The sequence below is a fragment of the Ictidomys tridecemlineatus genome, chromosome 9 (assembly GCF_052094955.1).
Source record: "Ictidomys tridecemlineatus isolate mIctTri1 chromosome 9, mIctTri1.hap1, whole genome shotgun sequence".
Classification (NCBI taxonomy): domain Eukaryota; kingdom Metazoa; phylum Chordata; class Mammalia; order Rodentia; family Sciuridae; genus Ictidomys; species Ictidomys tridecemlineatus.
In genome coordinates, this window is record NC_135485.1 from 39,167,883 (window position 1) to 39,188,756 (window position 20,874).

Consider the following 20,874-nt stretch of genomic DNA (forward strand, 5'->3'; position numbering starts at 1 on the left):
TTGACAATAAAATAGCAAAATGTTTCAAAATAGCTCAAAGAGCGGATTTTGAATGTTCTCATCATGAAGAAATGATAAATGTTTCAGGGGACGAATACGCTAATTACACTCATCTGATTATTACACAATGTACACATGTATCAAGACATCACATTGTAGTCTATAAATATGAACAATCATGTGTATCAATTTTTTTAAAAAAAATGAAATACAGATTCTAGATGTCACTAAATCTATGAAGCAAAAACCCTGAGGACCCAGATCAGTAATCTGTTTTGACAATTGCTCTTGGTGATTCTGATGCACCCCTGGTCAAAAATAGACCTTCATTGCCTTCATGTTAGTTTGCTGGGGATGTCACAATGGAATGCAGCAGACTGGTGGCTTACACAACAGAAATTGTCTTTCTCATGGTTCTGAAGCTCAAGGTGCTACAATTGTTGCTTTCTAGGGAAGCCTCTGTCCTTGGCTTGCAGATAGCTGCCTTCTTATTGTGTCCTTGTGGGGCCTTCCTGGATGCCATAGCATCCTGGTGTGGCTTCCTCTTCTGTTGTGGACACCAATCATGTTGGATTAGGGCCCCACACTTGTGGCCCATGTTGTCTGAATCCCCTCCTTAACAAACCTGTCTCCAAATAGAGTCACACTGATTGTTAGAGCTCCAATATATAAGTTGGGAGGGACACAAGTAGTCCATAACCGTCCACTCTCATATCACTAGTTTTCAACATTATGCTTTTTTAAGGACTAGAATAACAATACACAACAGTAGGTCTGGCAAACTTCCATTTGCCAGGTACTGTGCTAAGTGCTTTACATGCATGAGAATCCTTTACTATCCCTATTTGGCCATTTGGGAAATAGGCTTGGGGTTGAATTATTTGCCAAACCTCACAAATGATGGCAAAAACCAGGCTCTAAACACCAGAAGTCTGGCTCCAGAGTATGAGCTCTTAACCCCTACACAGGTAGTAGACGCAGGTCTCTCTTATGTGTTGCTATTGTTGTTATCAGCATATTATGCATTTTTTATTCTTTTATATAGCTGTATAGTATTACATTTGTGGATATGCCTTCATGTAATCAAACATTCCTAGGGTTTTTCCTAGGCTTTAGTTTTTGTTTTGTATGTATTTAATATACTATATGATGCTTTGATATACATAGTAAAATGTTTACTACTCCAAGCAAATTAGCATATGCATCGTCTTGTATGGTTACCCCTGTGTATGTGTGTGTGTGTGTGTGTGTGTATGTGTGTGTGTGTGTGTGTATGTTAAAAGAACCTAAAATCTCTCCTTAACAAATTTCTGATATGCAATTCAATGGTACTAACTATAATACTGTGTTGGTCAGCTTTCCATCACTGCAACACAACACCTGAGAGAGTCAATTTAGAAGAGAAAATGTTTATTTTGGCTCACAGTTTGACTGTGACGGTTGCAGCCCAGGGTCAGTCAGTTGGTGCCTTTGTCTTGGGGCCTGTGGCAGGCAGAGCATTATGGCAGGGAGGGCATGGTACAGCAAAGCTAATTGCCTCATAGGAACCAGTAAACAGAGAAGCATTTGAACAACATTCCCTTCAAGTGCATTTCTCTGCATGCCTAGTTAACCCCACTTTCTAAAAGTTCCACCATCTGTCAACAGTGCCATGGGCAGGTAAATAAGCCTTTAATACATGAAACTTCAGGGGATATTCCAGACAAATTTTACAGTCTTCCTACAGTACATTAGACTCCTAGAGACTTCTCCTACATAACTGCAGCTTTGTACACTTTGACTTTTACCATTCCATTCGGTTTTTTTTTTTTTTGCGTTCAACTTCTGTTTATTTTAGATTTCACATATAAGGACATACAGTGTTTTTCTTTCTGAATCTAACTTGTTTTCACTTAGCATAATATCCTCCAGGTTCATCCATATCACAAATGGCAGGATCTCTCTCTTTTTTGAAAAAGCTGAGTAGTATTCCATTGCTTACATATGCCACAATTTCTTAATCCTTTCACTCATCAATGGACACTTAGGTTGATTCCATATCTTGGCTATCAGTGAATAATATTGAAACGTACATGGGGGTACAGATGTTTCCATGAGGTACAGATTTCATTTACTTTGGGTATATTCCCAGAATAGTGATTGCTAGGTTCATATAATATATCTCTACTTATTTTTAATTTTTTAAAGAGCTTCCATATCATTCTCTGCAATAGCTGTGCCAATTTATATCCTTACCAACGACACAAGGGTTTGCCTTTTTCCCACACCTTTACCAACACTATCTCTTGTTCTTTCTTTCTTTCTTTTTTTTTTTTTTTTTTTTTTTTTTTGGTGCTTAAGATTGAACCCAGGGCTATTTGAATGCTAGGCAAGAGCTTTATCACTGAACTACACTCCCAGACTATCTCTTGTGTTTTTGATAAGAGCCATCCTAACAGGTGTGGGGTGACATCTCACTGTGTTTTTAATTTGTACTTTGTGATAAGTGAGGTTGAGTGCATTTTCATGTCTGATGGCCATTTTTATGTCCTCTTTGGGGAAATTTCTATTTTAGTTCTTTATCCATTTTTAATTAAATAATTTGGGGTTTTTTTGCCATTAAGTTGTGTTGAGCTCCTTATATGTTTTGAATATTAACCCTTTATCAGATATAAGGTTTGCAACTAGTTTGTAATCCGCTTTTCACTTGGTTTAATATTTCCTTTGTTATGTAGAAGCTTTTAGTTTGATGTAATCCAACTTTTTATATTTGCTTTTGTTGTCTGAGCTTTTGCTAAAAGCCAAAAAATTATTAAGACCAATATCATTCAACTTTTCCCAGATGTTTTCCTATAGGCTGTGTAGTAGAAAAAAAATTGCTAATTCTACATTAGCTACTTGTCATTTTTGAGAAGTGGAAGAAAATAAAACTCGAATTAAGCTTAATAACACAGAATCTGCTAGCTGTATGCCAACTGCTTAATTAAACGGGACTCAATCACTAGGTAGTCATGTTTATTTTATCCACAGCATGGATAGAACATAAGAGAGGAACTCTCTTTGGCTCTTCTGCTTTCTGAAACAAGAAGGGAAAAGATAACACCAGTGAATTTTCCAAAACAATACTTTTTTTTTTTTTTGGTAGCAAAAGAGAAACTAGTTGCAAAGGATCTAGAATAGGAAATCCCCTGCACAACAGTTAAAACATGGCAATTTCAAGAGAGACATAAAGAAAGGTAAAGTCAGGCTGCTTCCTAGGTTTAAGAATCCAGCGTCACAGACTGTCAAGGATCACGTCTTGTGCCTCAGCTCCAGCAAATCCAGTAATGAGGTATACTAGAGGAGAAAGACCTGAGTTTCCTCCAAAACAGATTGCTACATCCCTCCCATCGTGAATCCCTAAAATAACTCTGCTGTGCCTTAATGAGACATGGTTGGGATGGAGGATGCTCATAGTAACGATATTGTTTCACACGTACCTGTAGCACTTCAGCAACTATGTCCAAACCAACCCAGATACAGAACTACAATTTGGTGTGATACAGTTCCAAATAGGATTTAACTGAAATATGGAACCATCTCCTTTTTTATAATGGCAGCTCCCATTTATTAACAACTTACTGTGTGTGAGCCATTATCCTAACTGAACAGTAAAGGGAACGGGAACACATACCAGTTACTGCATAGCTTGTTTGTTCCCAGTTATACTGTTGGTAACTGAAGGCACCAGAATTCCTACTTGGCCATCTGTGCTAGAGCCAGGGCTTTTACCCAGAGTTCCACCTCCTCTCAATTGCAAACTGAAATGAAATTTGGTACTTACAGAAGTGTTTCAAACACTTCTGCTTTAACCAATAACAGAAACCAGGATCTGAAAGGAGCCACAGAAGTTCACCTGGTTTGGCCCCTTGGCCACCATCCAGAGAAGGTGTCACCACCAGTAGACGAAATGGCCAAGGTTCTCAGGAAAAACAAAACCAAACCTGACCACGTTTATTCAACCAATAAATGGTGGCTAAATCAACAAGCATGTATTAAGTGTGTGTTCATTTTTCTGAGTCTTGTGGATCATAAATCAGAGGAAGTTCCAGGAGCTTTGTGGGGCCTCCTCACTGGGGTCTGTTTGGACCACCCCAAGGCTGGGCTCACCATTCTGTGGGAGCCTGGCTCTTACCCACAGGACTCCCAGGGCCTGGCACACAGTTTCTTTGCTGGTGGTTGTGCTGGCCTGGGCCCATGGGTAGCTGGGAGGCCTCTCTGTACACATACCCCCCCCCCTTTCCATGGCTCCTTGCAGCTGGGAACAAGGCTGCTGCCAACATCTAATGGAATACCCATCCCCAGAAAGCAGGGCTGTAGGCAGTGGCCCTTGTGGGCATGGCTGGGTTATGGGACGTCTACAAAGAGGAGCCAGGGCAGACACGACCAGGGAACCAAAGAACCATCTCTTGGTGGGAGACCATCTCTTGCTGCTGTGTGGCATGAAGTGAAAGGTCTGATGAGGACACCGACGTGCACTTGAAGTGAGCTGCTGGAGAAACAGACCTCTGCTCCCTGGAACCAGACTGGCATCCCTCCCGAAACGCCTAACGGCACATGTGGTCTCAACCAGCAGTGCTGGGAAAGGTGAGTGCCTGGGACACAGCGGGTGAGGACTCTGGCATGTCCTGCGGGCCCTGAGGAGGGGAGCTGGTGACGTGTCATACGTTAGGGGATTTTGAATGAGAGGGCCTCCGGAAAGGGTGAGGTGACCCCAAGAGAGAACCTCCCAGAAATCAGAGGCTGGGGTAGGAGGCAATCTCAGCTAGTTAGAAGAGGCCCCTCCTCAATGGACATTTAGATGGGAAATCTTCAGTGCTGAGGGCTCCAGAGAGCCCAGGGGCCAAGCCAACCTTGGGGCATAGAGAAACAGAGAAGGCCCTCATGCCCAGTTGCTACAACTTGACCCATTTTCTCTTATTCCTCCAAACTCCCCACTACCAACACCCGATCCTGACCCCGAGAACAAAACTGGACCTTCCAGTAGTGGAGGCGGTGAGGACGGGAGAAGAGATGACCAGGTCCTCTCCACCGAGGCAGGTCAGAGCTGAGGGGACAGAAAACATTCTCACTGGATGATTTTAGGGTTCTAATATGGGACAGGACTGGACTTGTAATATTTGAAAATGACCAAGCCTCCATAAAATCTGTCTGAGACTTTACTCAATGGGCACTGAAGACGAATTCAAGTCCTCGGAGTTTTTGATGGGTAAGAACTGGAAAGGAAAATGTTGCTTTCTGGTTAGAATTTTTGATGTTTATTTCACTCAATCATACATAAACCTCTCTCTCTCTCTCTCTCTCTCTCACACACACACACACACACACACACACACACACACACACACACCTCTCTTTCCAAATATTTCAAAAGTACGAGGAAGTCCAAATAGGCAGGTTGGTGCTGGGGTGCTGGGTGGTTCAAAGATGAGGTGGTGTCACAATAGTTGTAGGAGCGTCCTCAGGTCCACCCGGGTTGAAGATTGGAAGTAACCCATGCCAAGGTTATTTCTTGGGTCCTTTGTGAAGAGATCCTGGCCAAATGACATCCACAGGGTAACAAGAGCACAGAGGATGGGGGGTGGTGTGTTCAGGCAGAAAACTCTGTGGGGTCGATTCAGGGCCCAGTGCTACTTTGTAGCAGGGGATCAGGTAATTCCATTTCTTCTAGTGGACATTTTGTAGGCTGTCTCACATTGTCCCTGGAACCATTAGGACACACAGGTGGCGTTTTCAAGTGGTAACCATTTCCATCACGTAAGTGACTTTATGAGTAGGGAAAATCATCCTCCCTACTCATAAAATACCATCAAGTTGCCCTCTCTTAAAAGACTCCATCCTTCACAGAAGAGAGATTTTGTGTCGTCACAGACAACTTATTTTCTACTAGAGCCTGTTTCTAATAGAATCATGTGTTCACTTTTTATCACTGTGACCAAAATGCCTGACCAGAACAACTTAGAGGAGGAAAAGTTTATTTTGGCTCATGGTTCCAGACCCTTGGTCAGTGGTCACTGACTGCATTGTTCTGGGCCCAAGGTGGGGAGAATGTCATGGCAGAAGAGCATGGTAAAGGAGCAACACTCACCTCAAGGTGGCCAGGAAGCAGAGAGAGAGGGAAGGGGGCCACAGGGAAGCTGTACCCTGTGTCCACTGGGTGGCATGTACCCAGTGACCCCCTCGTCCAGGCATGCCCCCGCCTGCCCACAGTTACCACCCAGTCAGTCCATTCAAACGAGGATGGACTGATTAGGTCACATCTCTCAAGATCCAATCATTTCACCTCCAAATATTCCTACATTATACAGGAGCTTTTGGGGGACACCTCATATCCAGACCATAATAAATCTCTAATTCAAGATGGTAGACATGTTTAATGAAGCAGAATCAATGTCATTTTCTATAGATTAACATACTGGAGTATGGGTTGTCCCTTACTTGCCTTGGGGATTTCTTTGGAGGATTTTTGGTAGTCAGCTGTAAAAATATGCTATATATTTGAAGCAGCAAAAATTTTTAGAGTGTACACACAGACCTAGAAAAAAGAAAAAAACATTGAACACTGTCTTAAACACTGTCTCGAACTTTGTAATAATACTAAACCTTATGTATCATTAACACTCAAAGACCCCCCAAATACAGAGTGTTAAATAAGATGGGAGTTTTCTTCTCTCTTATGTAAAAGTCCAGGGTGAAGCAGGTGGTCTTGTGCTGGCAGTTGGCTCAAATCCATGGCTCTTCCAAGCATCTAAGTTTGGGCTCCCTACACGCCTCAGCATGTGGCTTCACTTCTGAGTTCAAGAATGCAGCTCCGAATGCCACTGATACCATTGCCCGGTGGCTAGAAGATGACCCAGATGTTGCACACATCACACTGCCTTAGCCCCAATGTGGCCACAAGTCTGCATCCAGCTGCAAACAAGGCTGGGAAATATGGTCTCTCACTAGACACCCATGTGCCCAGCTGGGACCCAGGGATTATATTTCTAAGTGAAAAGCGAGAGATTGAATATGGAGAGTGACAGGGTGGGGTTGACAGGAGTCTTCTCTGGGCCTCAGTAATTGCTGAAGGAAAAGATAATTTCATTGGACAAACATTTATAGACTGCTTCCTGTGTGCCAATGTTCTAGTTTACCCTAATTTTCCAGGAAAAAAAAAAAGGCCTTGTGAGTGTAAAACCTTTAAAAGGAAAATCCTAACCTATCTATAGGTAAACCAAATTCACAAGTAGGATCATTGCTTATGTATTTTTTTTTTTTTGCAGGAAATTATGCCAGAGGCAAAGTCTTCTCTTTTCACCGGGTGTCAACAGAATTAAAATGTTTTGATCCCCCACAGGTGATATGGCCCTGCTGAGCTCATAGGGGTGCACCTAGTCATATTGACTAGGTGCTTGGAACCAAACCATTTTGTTCTGGCAGGAAAATTAATGCCAGGATTGCAAAGTGGTTGTCACAAGGGCTTTGCTGTGTGTCACTCTCTCCTTATTCTCCTATTGCCCAAAACAAACACTCTAACGTTGTCCTACAGAGAGAGGTCTAGGCTAGGAGGCAGGGGCTGGGGGTGATAGTGGCTCCGCTCCTTAACAGTTGTGTGACCTAAGGAAACAACAGGGCCTAGGTTTCTGGTTCATTCATTCTTCTGGCAAGCATGAATTGTCACCTGCACAGCAGGCTCAGTGCTCTGTCCCTGAAGGTGTTCTCCACATCTTAACTTCTTGGATCTTCACCATGCCGTGGGTAACCCAGCCTCAAGAGACAACATACGCGTGGCTATACCCACATCACATATGTGACGAAAACAAACATTGAGGTCATTGGTGTTTGTGGAAGAAACTGCTAATTATCTCCCAGTATCCATTCTTCTGTTTTTCCTGTTGTAATCGAATCCCTGATTGTGAGTTGGACGTGAGGCTGCCCCTTCAATTCTCTTTGATAGCAACTAAGTATGGTCATGCAACTAAGTTCCGGCCCGTGGACTCTGGAGAGAAGCTTCCAAGTCTTTTCTGAAAATTAAGAAGAGTTGTGTCCTCCCCTTCATTTTCCCTGTTTCTGCTGGCTGGGATGTGTGCATGGTGGTGAGTCATCTTGGACCCTGTGGAGGAGAGTGACACCCAAAGATGGCAGAGAAGCAAGATGAAGAAGTCTGGTACATACCCAGCGTTACTGTTCTATTCCTCTGTAGTCACTCATCCCCAATTGTAGTGGCTTCAATATCCCTGATCTCACAAATTCTCCTGGTCAGGAACCAAGTGGTCCTGCTGGTCTCTGAATCAGAGTCTCTCATGAGACCACAGTCAGGGGATTGGCCCCAACTCCTGCATCTCAGCATTCAGTCGGGGCAGGATCTATTTCCCAGCTCCTTCACAGGGCTGTTGGCAGTCCCAGATGGCTGTTGACTAGGGACATTAGTTCTTGGCTAAATGATCCTCTCCTCAGGGCAGGTGATTCCGTGGCAAGTGGCTTTCCACTGAAGGATCAAGAGAATGAGTGGGAACAAGGGAGAGACAGGAGGATGGAAGCCAGTCTTTTCATAGCCCCATCTCAGAACAGACATCCCACCACTTACACCTGTGCTATTTGTTAGAAGAGAGTTATTGGTCTGACCCACAGGCCAGATCATGATGCAAGGCCATGAGTCCCAGGAGGAGAGGATCCTGGGAGCCACTGGAGAGCTATCTGCTGTACATCCTGCCACCAAGGAGTGGCTCCTTGTAGCTGGTCTGCTGAAGCTACAGCGTTATGTGAAAGTGAAATAAATAACGAATTGTCTTCTTTAAAGACGGGGTCTGCATCTGAGCAGCCAATGTGTTCCAATCAATAGTGCTGGATTTGACTCTTCTATGGAACATTTCCCCAACTTGTGAGGACCCTAGAGCGGCGTTTTCTGGAAGATCTGCCCATCTATATCCCTTTCATCTTCCACTCTGCCTCACCTCCCCTTTTTAGAGACTCCCATGATCATTTTTATAACTATTTGCCTCCAACTAATTGAAGAAAGGGTCAACAGACAAGCCAAAGTAGGCCAAATCCTCCCTGTGGGCATTTGGAGTGAGGATCCAGAAACCCCTATTAGTGCCCCTTGAGAACTGGACTCCAGGTGAAGCTAGGACTGATTGAATCTGCTTGTGGGAAAGTGAGAGAGAGAAGGAAGAGGCGAATGTCAGAGAGAAGGCCTCCGGATGGACTCAGTTCCTGGCTTCCTGTTCTGGGCCTTGCTGGAGCCCTTTTTTAGCCCCCATCCTCAGCTGTGTGAGATATCTCTGCTCCATTCCAGAACTGTCCTTTTTGCTCCTCTCCACACCTTAATAAAGACTCAACTAGCTTGAAAGTAAAGAGCCTCTGACTAATAATAAACCCCTTTGCTTTGTTGAGTCCCACACCCAACGTCATTGCAGCTCATGGCATCCTGGTACGTAAATTCTTGCCTAAAAGCACATGTGATGGGTCACCTTAGCTCACCCAGGAAAGGATCGTGCAAGGAAAAACATTGCATGGATATAGGTCTGTATGTGAGTCATTGCTTTGTTGGAGGTCAACAGGAGATGTCTTCGTGCAAACAGGTGACAAAGAATCAAAGGAGTCATCTTTTCTTGCTTTAGCTCCCTGTGCACTCACATGCTGCTTATCTAGACTGTGTGTCCTTGTGTGAAGTTGTAGAAAGAGCCCCCGGATCTCTGAGCAGTCCTCAGCCAGTTCCCTGGAGCAGCTTTGCTCTTGCTCCTTTTGAATTCCCTGATGGCTCTTGAAGAAGCAGTCTGGGCTCTGGGAGAGCATCTCTCCACACATTCCCTCTGTGTGCTCCTTTCTGGATTGTTTACTCTGGAATCCAGGCCAGGGTGCTGGGGATGGGTTGTATTTCTTTGGTGGAATTCTGCACTCCCCTTCCCAAGTCACACTCTGCATTCCTTCGATGCCTCTTCCAAACTGGTGGTTGGTTTTGCAGCAAAGCTATTGGCTGCACAAGCCCAGGAAGAGTCTGTCCTCAACCTTGTCCTAACAGTTGACCCTCTAGTGTGGAAGGGGCCAAAGTAGGATATAATAAACAGGAAGACAGCAGGCCTGGCCTGGCCTGGCCTGGCCTGGGGAGCAGGAAACATCAGCCACCATGCTCAACCCTGCCCTGGATCAAAACCTTCTGGGGTGCAGCACCTCCCAGGCTGGTCCAAGGAGTGTTTGCAGCAGCTTGGGGTTGTCAATACAGCAGGAAAAATTTGTCCTAAGACACCAACTCAGGAATTTTATGGTTTCTGAGGCTGGTGTGATAGATGGATAGAGAGATGGAGGAGAAGAAGATAAGCAAAAGTTAGAAGGGAAAGAATGGTTGAGTGATGGATAGGTCCACCAACCACCACCTTTTTTCAAACAGCTACTTGCCCCCATGCTACCTCAGATCCCCAATTCTTCCTGTCTGGGCTGTTTTTCGATTGGTATAATTTCTAACATGCTGTACTTCATTTTCAGAGTTAACCTGTATTAGCTTTATGTGGCTGTGACCAAAAATCCAACAAGATCAATTTAGAGGAGGAAAAGTTTGTATTGGCTCATGGTTTCAGAGGTTCAGTCCATGGAAAGTCCATTCCATTCCTCTGGGCCCAAGGTGAGCCAAAATATCATGGCAGAAGGACATGGTGAAGGAGAACTGCTCTGCTTGTGGTGGCCAGGAAGGAGAGAGAGAGCTGGAGGAACAACTGGGAAGAAGAACCTTCCAGAATACACACCCAGTAACCCACCTCCTCCAACCATACTCCACTTGCCTACAGTTAGCACCCAGTCAGTCCATTCAAACCAGGATGAACTGATTAGGTCATAGTTCTCAGAATCCAATCATTTCACCTCCAGGTATTCCTGAATCCACACAGGAGCTGGGGATGGGTTGTATTTCTTCGGGGAATAAATCATACCTGAACCCTAACACAAATCATGGTAGAATTCAAGCTCTGTGAAGGCAGGAGGCTTTGCTCACTAATGGATCTCAGAGTCTACCAGTGCCTGGCACATAGCAGGTGTACAGCAAGTATTTGCTGGACAAATGAATGGATGAATGGGTGGACTTCCCTAGCGATGTTTTGCATGATTTTCTTACCAAATTTCTTTTTCCATTTTCCTGCTGCTCTTCAAACTGAGAATGTCCTCTCTTAACCCTACCAGTCAACCCCACTCATCTTTCAAGTGCCAGCACCAATGCCACTTTCGCAGTACAGCTGTGCCATTAAAAGCCAGGCTTCCAGAATGCAGATCCCTCCTCTACTGCTTCTGAGGCTCCCTGGTGGCCAGGTGGGAGCTCTTGACTGCATGCTCAGTCTCCTTACCTAGAGGGTTCACTGTCAAGAAGAAATAACATAACGTCCAGGACATGCTGAATTCACACATGTCCCTTGGTATTCTCCAGTTGGGTGCCTTCTCTCCCTTGTTTAAGCATCTTATTTCATTGAGATGCTCTGAAGAACTTCTCATGTTTTCTCTTGTGTTCTAGCTGTTCTTGCACATGTGGTGTTTTCCTTGAGAGAAGCTTCTCCTGACACAGAGCTTTGCAAATGCAGACTCTGGAATCATGCGCAGGACTTGAACAGAAATATCATAGCACAGGAGCAAACATCGTTGAGATGGTTCGGGGAGAGGTTCCTATTCTGAGGATGGGTTGGGCACTTTGGGAGGGCTTGAAGGACAGGACAGGGTGGTGCAGAAACACAATGAAAAACAAAACAAAGCAAAACCGTGCAACATGGCATTTCACATCATGAGCTGCAACTTCATAAGTTTTCCGACCAGAGACCGGGAGTAGAAGTCAGCCTGCCCCTGTGAATCAGAAGCCCCCATTTGAATGGAGCAAGAGGCAGTATCCCAAGCAGAAGGCCACAAAGGGTTGGTATCTGAAGAAAAGGACCTGCCCCTTTCTGTGACAAGGATCCTCTGGAAAGGCATTTGTGATAAACACGGCTGTGTTTCTGCAATCTGGCTTTTATCCCTTCAAAGGTTCCTGAGCTAGAGGCAATTAACAGAGCTGGGGAAGCCAAGAAAGTGCACTGTGAATATAAACAGGTTGACAGGACATTTATACAGCAGCATTGAGCAGAGTCCCTGATCCCCAGGGTGGCGCAGGTCATTGGGAGAGTTTAAGACTGAGAGATGCCTTCTTTTGTCTTACCACTGGGATGAGTTTCCTCCACCAGGCATGAAGGATCCTGGCTGGGTTCCAGAAAAGACTGGAGGACTGGCTGGGATTGCAGAGTAGTGATGGACAAAGGAACCTCCACATTGCACCCACCCCGGACCACCAAAGCTCCATTACAGGGAGCAGAAGTCACCGTCTCACTTTTCCCCCTCAACTTCACTAAGATGCAATGGAGCATCTCCAGCCCCTGGTAACCACCATGTCTTCTTCCACGAGTTTGACTATTTTAGATTCCACATGTGCGAGAGATCATACAGAATCTGTTTTTCTGCATCTGGCTTAATTCACTTAACATAATGTCCTCCATGTTTGTCATGTTGTCACAAATAGCAAGTCTTTAAAACTGAATAATATTCTAGTGTGTGTGTGTGTTATTTTTTTTAATCCATTCATCCATTTGTTTATCCATTCATTTGTCAACCTTGAGGCTGTTTCCACATTTTGGCTTTTGTGAATAACAGGACAGTGAACATGGGGACACAGGTTAATGATCAGGGAACGGCACATCGAAACCATAACAATATATTGCCTCCCACCTGTTGGAGCAAATATTGTCAGAAAGACAAAAGATAACCAGTGGGTGAGGATTCGGAGGGAAAGGAACCCTGCACACTGTTGGTGGGCATTTGAATCCATACGGGCTTCATTCTGAAAAGTGGAATGAGCTTACCTGCGCCCACTGGATATACATGGTCAGGATTCGGGGACAATGGAGCTGATCCTCTATCTTCTCTCTCCCTGTGCGCCAGCCAGGCTGGATCTTCGCCCTGGAAGAGGGTCATAAAGGTCTCAGAGAATACGCATGTGTGTCTATGCCTCAGGGACAGGCTGACCCGAGATCCAGCAGGGGCTCTTCCATGTTCTGGGGTGGAGGTGGGAGAGCCCATGTCAGAGAAAGGAAAGGAGTTGATCTTCCAAATCCAAGTGGAACGAGTGTCTGGAAGCCCCACACCAGGCTTCCCTGTTTGAAAAGAGGATGACAACTTGAGAGCGGATGGGTCCGTCCACGATGTTGACCGTGGGGATGGTTTCAGAGTCATATATGTGTATCAGAACGCATCAAAGGACATATTTTAGGTGTGATTTATTGTGTTTTATCATATCTCAATGAAGCTGTTAAAGTAGTTAACTTCTAGAGCAGCAACAAAAAGACCATAATAATAGTGACTTTCAGGCAGATGAGTACCTGGGCACGCAGGCGGGTGAAAACACCCTAGGAGACAACACTGTTCCCACGTGACTATTCCTTGAGCTTTCCCTTATACCCTCCTTTCTCTTCCCCTTCATCTGTCCAGATCCTTCATCTTGTAAGCCCCAGATCAAATCCCACCTCCTCTCAGAAGCCTTCAGAGATCACTCTGTCTCACTGAACAGCACCACCTACGCATGGCCTGGCTCCCGCACACCGTCCTTTCTCAGATAAAGCTTTGTGACAACTCATGTGCTCATGTTCAGTTACTTAAGTCGTGTAACTTGTCCTGTGTTTATGGCTGTGGGAAGCTTTTGGAGAACAGGAAACATCTTTTGTGTCTTTGAGCACATAGCACTGGATGCTATTTCCTGACAGTTGATAAAATTCATAGTTGGAACCCCTAGGCTCGACTCGCATCCCCATAGGCTCTGAAGAATGACCCCCAATGCGTTGGTATCAATATGGCTGGACATGAGCAGACCATCTGCAAAGCCTTGACCCTTCGGTATTATTTCCACGGGAGGATGTTGCTGAGCTGTATTCCTTGTATAAATCCAAAATGGCTTTTCACTCACATCTGAAGACTCTCCGACTTGAAAAATCCAGATGCCTGGTTTGATGGCAGCAGACTTTAAAACATACATTCCTGCTCTTTCTACATGTGAACAGCATCCTTCTGGGTCCCAGCCAAGTCTGGGCCCCAGGATGCCGAGGGCTGGGGAACAGCTCCCCAGCCACCCCAGCAGCAGCCCTGATCCTGCTCCATTATCCTAAGCCTCTCGTTGTCTGTTTGCTTGTTTTCCGTTCTCCTGGAAGTCTAATGGCGTCTGTATCACATCTCCCAGAAAACGAATGACATTTATAACCCCCTTCTGCTCCTGCAAATGGAGGGGTTATCTTAGGAGTCCTCCCATCCCTACTCTGCGAGTTCAGGCAGCCTCCTAGCCCGGTGCCCTTGGCGTCAGCTCCAAGGCTGGTGCTTTGGCAGCCAGGGAGCCTCAGACCCCAGCCTCCACATGAGGCCACAGCTGAGAGTTAGCAGGACAGCTCTAAGTATCCTCTTCCTGTTCCAGAGGGCTGCTGGCAGGTTTCTGAAAACCTGCAGCTTATTTATGTCTGTAGTCCTGGGCTCCCTGCCACACTCGTTTTGGAGAGTAGCCCTGCTTGGTATTAGTATATAAGCTTAGTTTGGGCCGCTCCTCCCACCCCTGCCGCCATGAGAGTAAGAAGCTGGGTTGTATCATGGCCAGCTCCCGCCAGGGAAGCAGTCACAGGGTTCGCCTTGGGAAGCAGCGAGGAATGGTTTGTTTTTCTGGTGTCTAACGGAAGACAGAGAGCAGCTAAAAATACAGGAATATTTAGGAGGAAATGCTTTTCCCCCAAAACAATCTCTTGTGGTTTTGTGTTTCCCTGAAATAATAGTTCTTTGCTGGATGAATTGTTGACATTAGCATTTCCTAAGCTAGGTTCCATAGTTTCAACAGGTGTTCCTCCAAAAGCAAAAAAAAAGTGTACGTAGAGTGTTCCATGATCAAAATGGTCCAAGAAAGAAAGGTCTGGAGAACAGAGGCCCTAGGCCCAACTCTAGAGACTGGGGAGAGAGAATTTCAGAGTCTGGCCTGATTCAGACCAGGCAGAGAGGAGCCGGGTTGCAGAGCAAAGAGACCATCAAATTAGAAAATGAAAATATCCAGGGAGAAAAGACTTGGAGTTTGGTGTCATGAATTTTTACTTGAATTCCATGAAAATGTCATCCTTTCTTATTGCCTTCAGGGGAAACATTGAAAGCAGCCTTCTCATCTGTCTCCTCCAAAGCCCATAATTGCCTGTGCAATAGGAATAATAATAATGACACACATTTCCATGCACACACACATGCTTCTTCCTTACTAGGAGAGCCTGATTTTTGGGTAGGTGTCGCTTCCAACACACCTTGTGGTAAGGAAAAAGGACCCCTCACCCTGCCCAGTAGGTGGATACTGGTTAGTCTAAGCTAACCATAGTACAGTTGGCCCTCTATAGCCTTAGGTTCTACGTTCATGGATTCAAATAACTGCAAATCAAAAATATTCAGAAAAATATCACGTCTGTACTGAACATATACAGACCCTTTTTTGCCATTTCAATATAACAACTATTTATATAGTATTAGGTATTATTATTTTTACATTTTATTAGGTATCATTAGTGATCTAGAGATAACTTAAAATATATGTGTTTTATGTAAATACTATGTCATTTTATATAAGGGACTGCAGCATTCTTGGATTTGGGTATCCTAGGAAAGTTCTGGAACCAATCCTCAACAGAAACCATGGATCATTTGGGCCTGGTCATGTCACTCAGTGCTAACAAACGAACCTGGAAGGAAATCCTTTCAGGGCTTCCGGAAAGGTTTTTCTCTGTAATAAGTAGACATCGGCACAGGGGAAGAAATGGGAAATGCCCAGTTCTTTCTTGGGTGTGGTTTTTCTTTTTCCCTTTTTGTAGATGCATCATAATTATACCTCACAGTGGGATTTGTTGCTACACATTCATACATGCAACCGTATAAGAGGACAATTTCATTCCCCGTCCTGGGTGTGGTTTTTCTGCATGAAACTTCAGGAACTACACAGCCATTGTGCAAGTTGGCAGGGGGAGAGGGACATCTGAGTCCTTGATGAACCTGGAAGCACTCACTCCTCTCTGTCCTTTGTGTTCAGTGACATGATCAACTCCATTTCTGCTTAGGTTGCTTTTAGATAAGTCTTCAGTCCCCGACAGTCAGCTGTTTCATGGTGAAGAGTCTTGCCCTTGAGAGAACACATCTAATAACTTGATCCAAGATGTACCCACCCGAGTCCTTGGCCAAACTCCTGGCGTAGCCCTTTCTGATGTTCAGGCTGCCCCTGAGCAATGCCCTCCTTCACCTGCCCACTGTTCTCTCCTTCGTACGTGTCTGTCCCCTGCCACCAACTTCCGTCATACATTTACCATGGCACAGGAGTCTGACAGACTTGGGTTTCATCCTGACTCGACACATTTGTTACAGTCTTTATAAAAATAATTTCTCTTCTCTGAACTTATTTTCTCACCTGTACATCAGGAAAAATAGCTCATCTCTATTTTAAAAATTAAAGTGAGGATAATGAAAAGAGCTCACCACCATGCTGACATCCAATAAGTGGTCTGTCAATCACAGTCTGAACAATGACAATAAATGATCTTCAATTAAAATTAATAATTACTTTGGTTGGGCACAGCGGCACATGCCTGTAATCCCAGTGGCTCAGGAGGCTGAGGTAGGAGGATTGCACGTTCGAGACCAGCTTTAGCAATTTAGTGAGACCCTGTCTCAAAACAAAAAATAAAAAGGACTGGGGATGTGGCTCCGTGGTTAAAGGCTCCTGAGTTCAATCCCTAGTACCAAAAGAAGAAAAGAAAATTAATAATTGCTTTGGATTGACTATGCTTCCCTAATTCAGATTGGTCATTCAAACGGGGGGTGGGCATTGCTATTACTTAATGCAGCCCTCAGTGAGGGATGGCAGTAATAATGCACTGCCTTATAATTTTATATTTTTCTAATTATTTTTGTTACTTTGTTGACTCCCCCCAAAGAATCCTTTTAACTCTCATTGTCATTCCCATCTGACTGAAGCAACTGAGGTTGAAGAGAGCCTAATCAGTCCTTAGCTCACACAACTGGTGTCTTGTTCCACCACTTGGCTTCCTCTTCATACCCACACAGCCCACCACCCTGGACCCTCTTACTTTCCAAAGTTTTGTGATTGCCCTCTGTGGCTACCTGGATTGGTCAGTTTCCTTCTGTTTAGTACCTTTCATATTAATAATATCCTTTGCCAATGCCCAGTGGTTCTGAGAGTCCCACTCGGCTGTGGGAGAAGAGGAGATGGCCCACAGCCCAGTGTTCCAGCACCCTCTGCAAAGACTGGCTTGGCAGCTGCACTGAGGACAAGCAGCTCCTGGTTTTGGCAGTCAGTTGGGTGTTCACACCCTTCTTAGCCTTTCTTTGTTTACCCAGGGGATGAGACGCAAGGATATCGAGTCTCTAAGGAGGCTGCTGTGACCAGGAGTGGACATGTGCTGTTCAAACTGTTGAACTTAATTTCCTGGAGTGTCAGCAGGATCCACTGTGTGGCTGTCAAGAGATGCTCACTCAGGCAGAGCATGAGAGATTTCTACTCAGAGAAAATAGAAAATAGAGATGGGTTAGAAACTGAATGAAAGAATCCAAATGATGCGTCGAGTTTAATGATTGACTCAATAGCTTGGGAATATTGATCAAGGCAATTCTTAGTGGTGTTCTGATATGTCATGGTCTCAATTGCTCCTTCCTGATAACTGCCCATGCTTTTAGAAGCTTTTTTTTTTTAATTTATCTTCATTCTTTTCTAGCATCTTCTATGGTCAACCCAAAGTAGGCATTTAAACATGAAGTTCTGGTTTTCTGTGGGTGTTCTGCAGTATTTAAACTGAGGATTGAGGAGATCTTGTTCAGGGATTTCTGGAATGAGTGACTCTAATATCTCCCCATTGAATTAAATTAGTATTTACCCCATTTCCATTGCCAGGATCTAACTGTGAGCATTGGTTGGATGTCATGTTATCCCAAAGTTCTACGTGCCTGGGGTACTGGACGGCTTGTGTATCGCTTGTGTTCATTTACTCTTTCAAGGTTCCGAGGAAGAGCATGACCTCTTTGACATATATTATTGTTTAAGGAATATCTCAGTCTAGATCCCCCAGAGGCAAGAATTTGAGTACCAATAGTTTATTTAGGGGTTAACCATGGAAGCATCAGTAAGGAACTGGAGTAGTGTGATATTGTGAAATAATATTTGGTGGGCTTCCCCTCCTCCCATTTTCTGGCCTAAAATCCTTGAAATTTTTAAAGTGACAATTGTCTTTTTGTATGTTAATGAGTTGACTGATAGCTGAGGCTCCTAGGAAGCTTCAGGATGGGAGCTGGTCACAGAAAAGACTAAGGCAGCATTAGAGGGTGAGTCTTTCAGTCCTACCCCAACCTCTGGGGAAGGGAAAGAGGCTGAAGGTGAAGTTGATCACAGTGGCCATTGGTGTAATTGATCATGCCTAATGTTGAATCCTCCATTAAAACCCCAAAGGACAGGGTTTGGGGAGCTTCCAGATGGCTGGACACATGGAGGTTGCTGGGGGATGGCGCTCCTGGGAGACGATGGCCACTTTGCACCCCTCCCCCGATATCTTGTCCTGGGCATCTCTTCCTTTGTATCCTTTGCGATATCTTTTATGATAAATGTAAGTGTGTTTCCCTGAGTTCTTTGAACCACTCTAGCAGATTAACAGAAAGCAAGGAGGGGGTTGTGGGAACTCCAGTTTATAGCTGGTCCATCGGAAGCACTAGGCTAAATCATGGGGACTTGCAATAGGCATGAGAAGTAGGAGGCAGGCTTATGGGACAGAGCCCTCCTCCTATGGGACCTGAGGCTATCTCCAGGTAGATATGTCAGAACTGGATTGAACTAGAGGATGCCAGCTACTACCTACCACAAAATTATAGATCATTGCCAGCTACTACCTACCACAAAATTATAGATCATTGGTAAATATAGATCATTGTTTCTTGGTGACCAAAAGTCACAGAACTCTTCTGTGCTGGTTGTTGAGTGAGAAAATAGAAACAAATGCTTTGGTGTTTTCCCTCTACATTGTGAGAAGAAATGAAACACAAAAGGTAAGGAAGCCATTAAAGAGCGTGTTACTGAGCAGGTTATCACTGGGAGCAACCAGAATGCAATCTACCCAGGAGCTCTGGGGAGACAGTACAGAAGGCACAGAGTTATCCCAACCCAGGGGCTAGGAAACTGGGGAACCCAGCCACCAGTAACATCTCCTTTATGACATTGATTGAAGGGTGATTTCCAGGGATTTTAACTCTTTGGTGTTTCTGATGTCCCCTGTGCTCAAGCTGAGCTTAACACTGCAGTCAGGAGAACCCTTCATGGGAACTTGGTAGATGTTCACAGCAAGCGGCCCCAGGTGTACAGAGCAAGCAAGGTCAAGGTCAAGGGGAAGAGGTGAAGGTCAAAGGGATACGAGTAAGGCACCAACAACATGTGCTGTTAGATTATTGTCCCTGTAGTTCTAGCTTTTGAATTTTCTTTCTGATCTTAGGCACTTTTTTTTTTTTAATGGCCCTTGTCAGGAGAGTAGAAATACCTTTACATTCTACCATCACAGCTATTTCTGATGCTATAGCTCTAGTCAGCTCTTTGACATTAGAGCAAGACTTAGAAGACTACAGTAAAACACCTCTCATAAAGTGTTAGTGAATTAAGGGAACTTAAATCACAAGTAAATTAAGGAAATGTTCTTGTGGAGTTTCAAAGATACTATGTAAAGTTTTTTTGGCTATAGAATCTGTGAATGGATTATTGATTATTTAACACAGTAGAACAACATAATGTGTATGTTTTTCTTCTCCAATTAGATATACCCTTTGAAGATCTAACCCAATTTTGAACATACAATGTTGTATAAATATTTGACAAGAGAAAATTTTTATTAGTTATCTTTATCAAGTACACACAAGAAAAGAAGTTCAGGTTATGAGAACTCTGTTAGTCAGCTTTTTCTCACAATAGCCAAAATACCCAACAAGAACAATTTAGAAGAGGAAAGGTTTATTTTGGCTTATAGTTTCAGAAGTTCAGTCCATGGTAGGCCAACTCCATTGCTCTGGGCCCAAGATGACCCAGAACATCATGGTGGCCAGGAAGCAGAGAGACAGGGGGGTGGTCGTGGGGGGGTAGTGTCAGGGAAGATGCACCCTTCCAGAGTTTGCCCCCCTTCCAGAGCACATCCCCAGTGACCACCTCCTCCAGCCACAGCCCTCTTACCTACAGTTTCTACCCTACTACCCATTCGAATTATGATAGACTGACTGGGTTATAACTCTCATAATCATTTCACCTCTGAATATTTTGCATTAACACAGGAGTTTGGAGGGGACACCTCATATCTAAAACATAACAAGGACAGTCCTTACCACTGAAGAAGACAGGCTCAACACAGTTAGAATGAAACAGATGTTGAGAGAAGTTTCAGAGGTGAATTTCTTTCCCCTGAAAGAAAGACGATTAGAAGATTCTATCGTGGATATCAGTTAAAGATGTCGGATGGAGCACATGCTTTAATGTCTACTGCCTCCTGTGATTCCACTAAAATAATAGCATAAAGATGAAAAAAAAAGAGGCATAAATGTACAAGAACAAAGAATTCCAGAGCAGACAATGCTGCCCAGTTGTGGAAGCCGGAAAGCAGATGGATGAATAGTTACTGATTCAAGAAACTTAAATCCTATACGGAGAGAGTGGAGACTATTTATAGCAAAGAATCCACAGACGCATCATGCATTGGAGGCATCAAGCTTTTCTAGATGTTAGGAGAGCAGTGACTCTGGAACAGGTGGCATTGGGTGAAAGTCTGTTTAAGAAGCCATTAG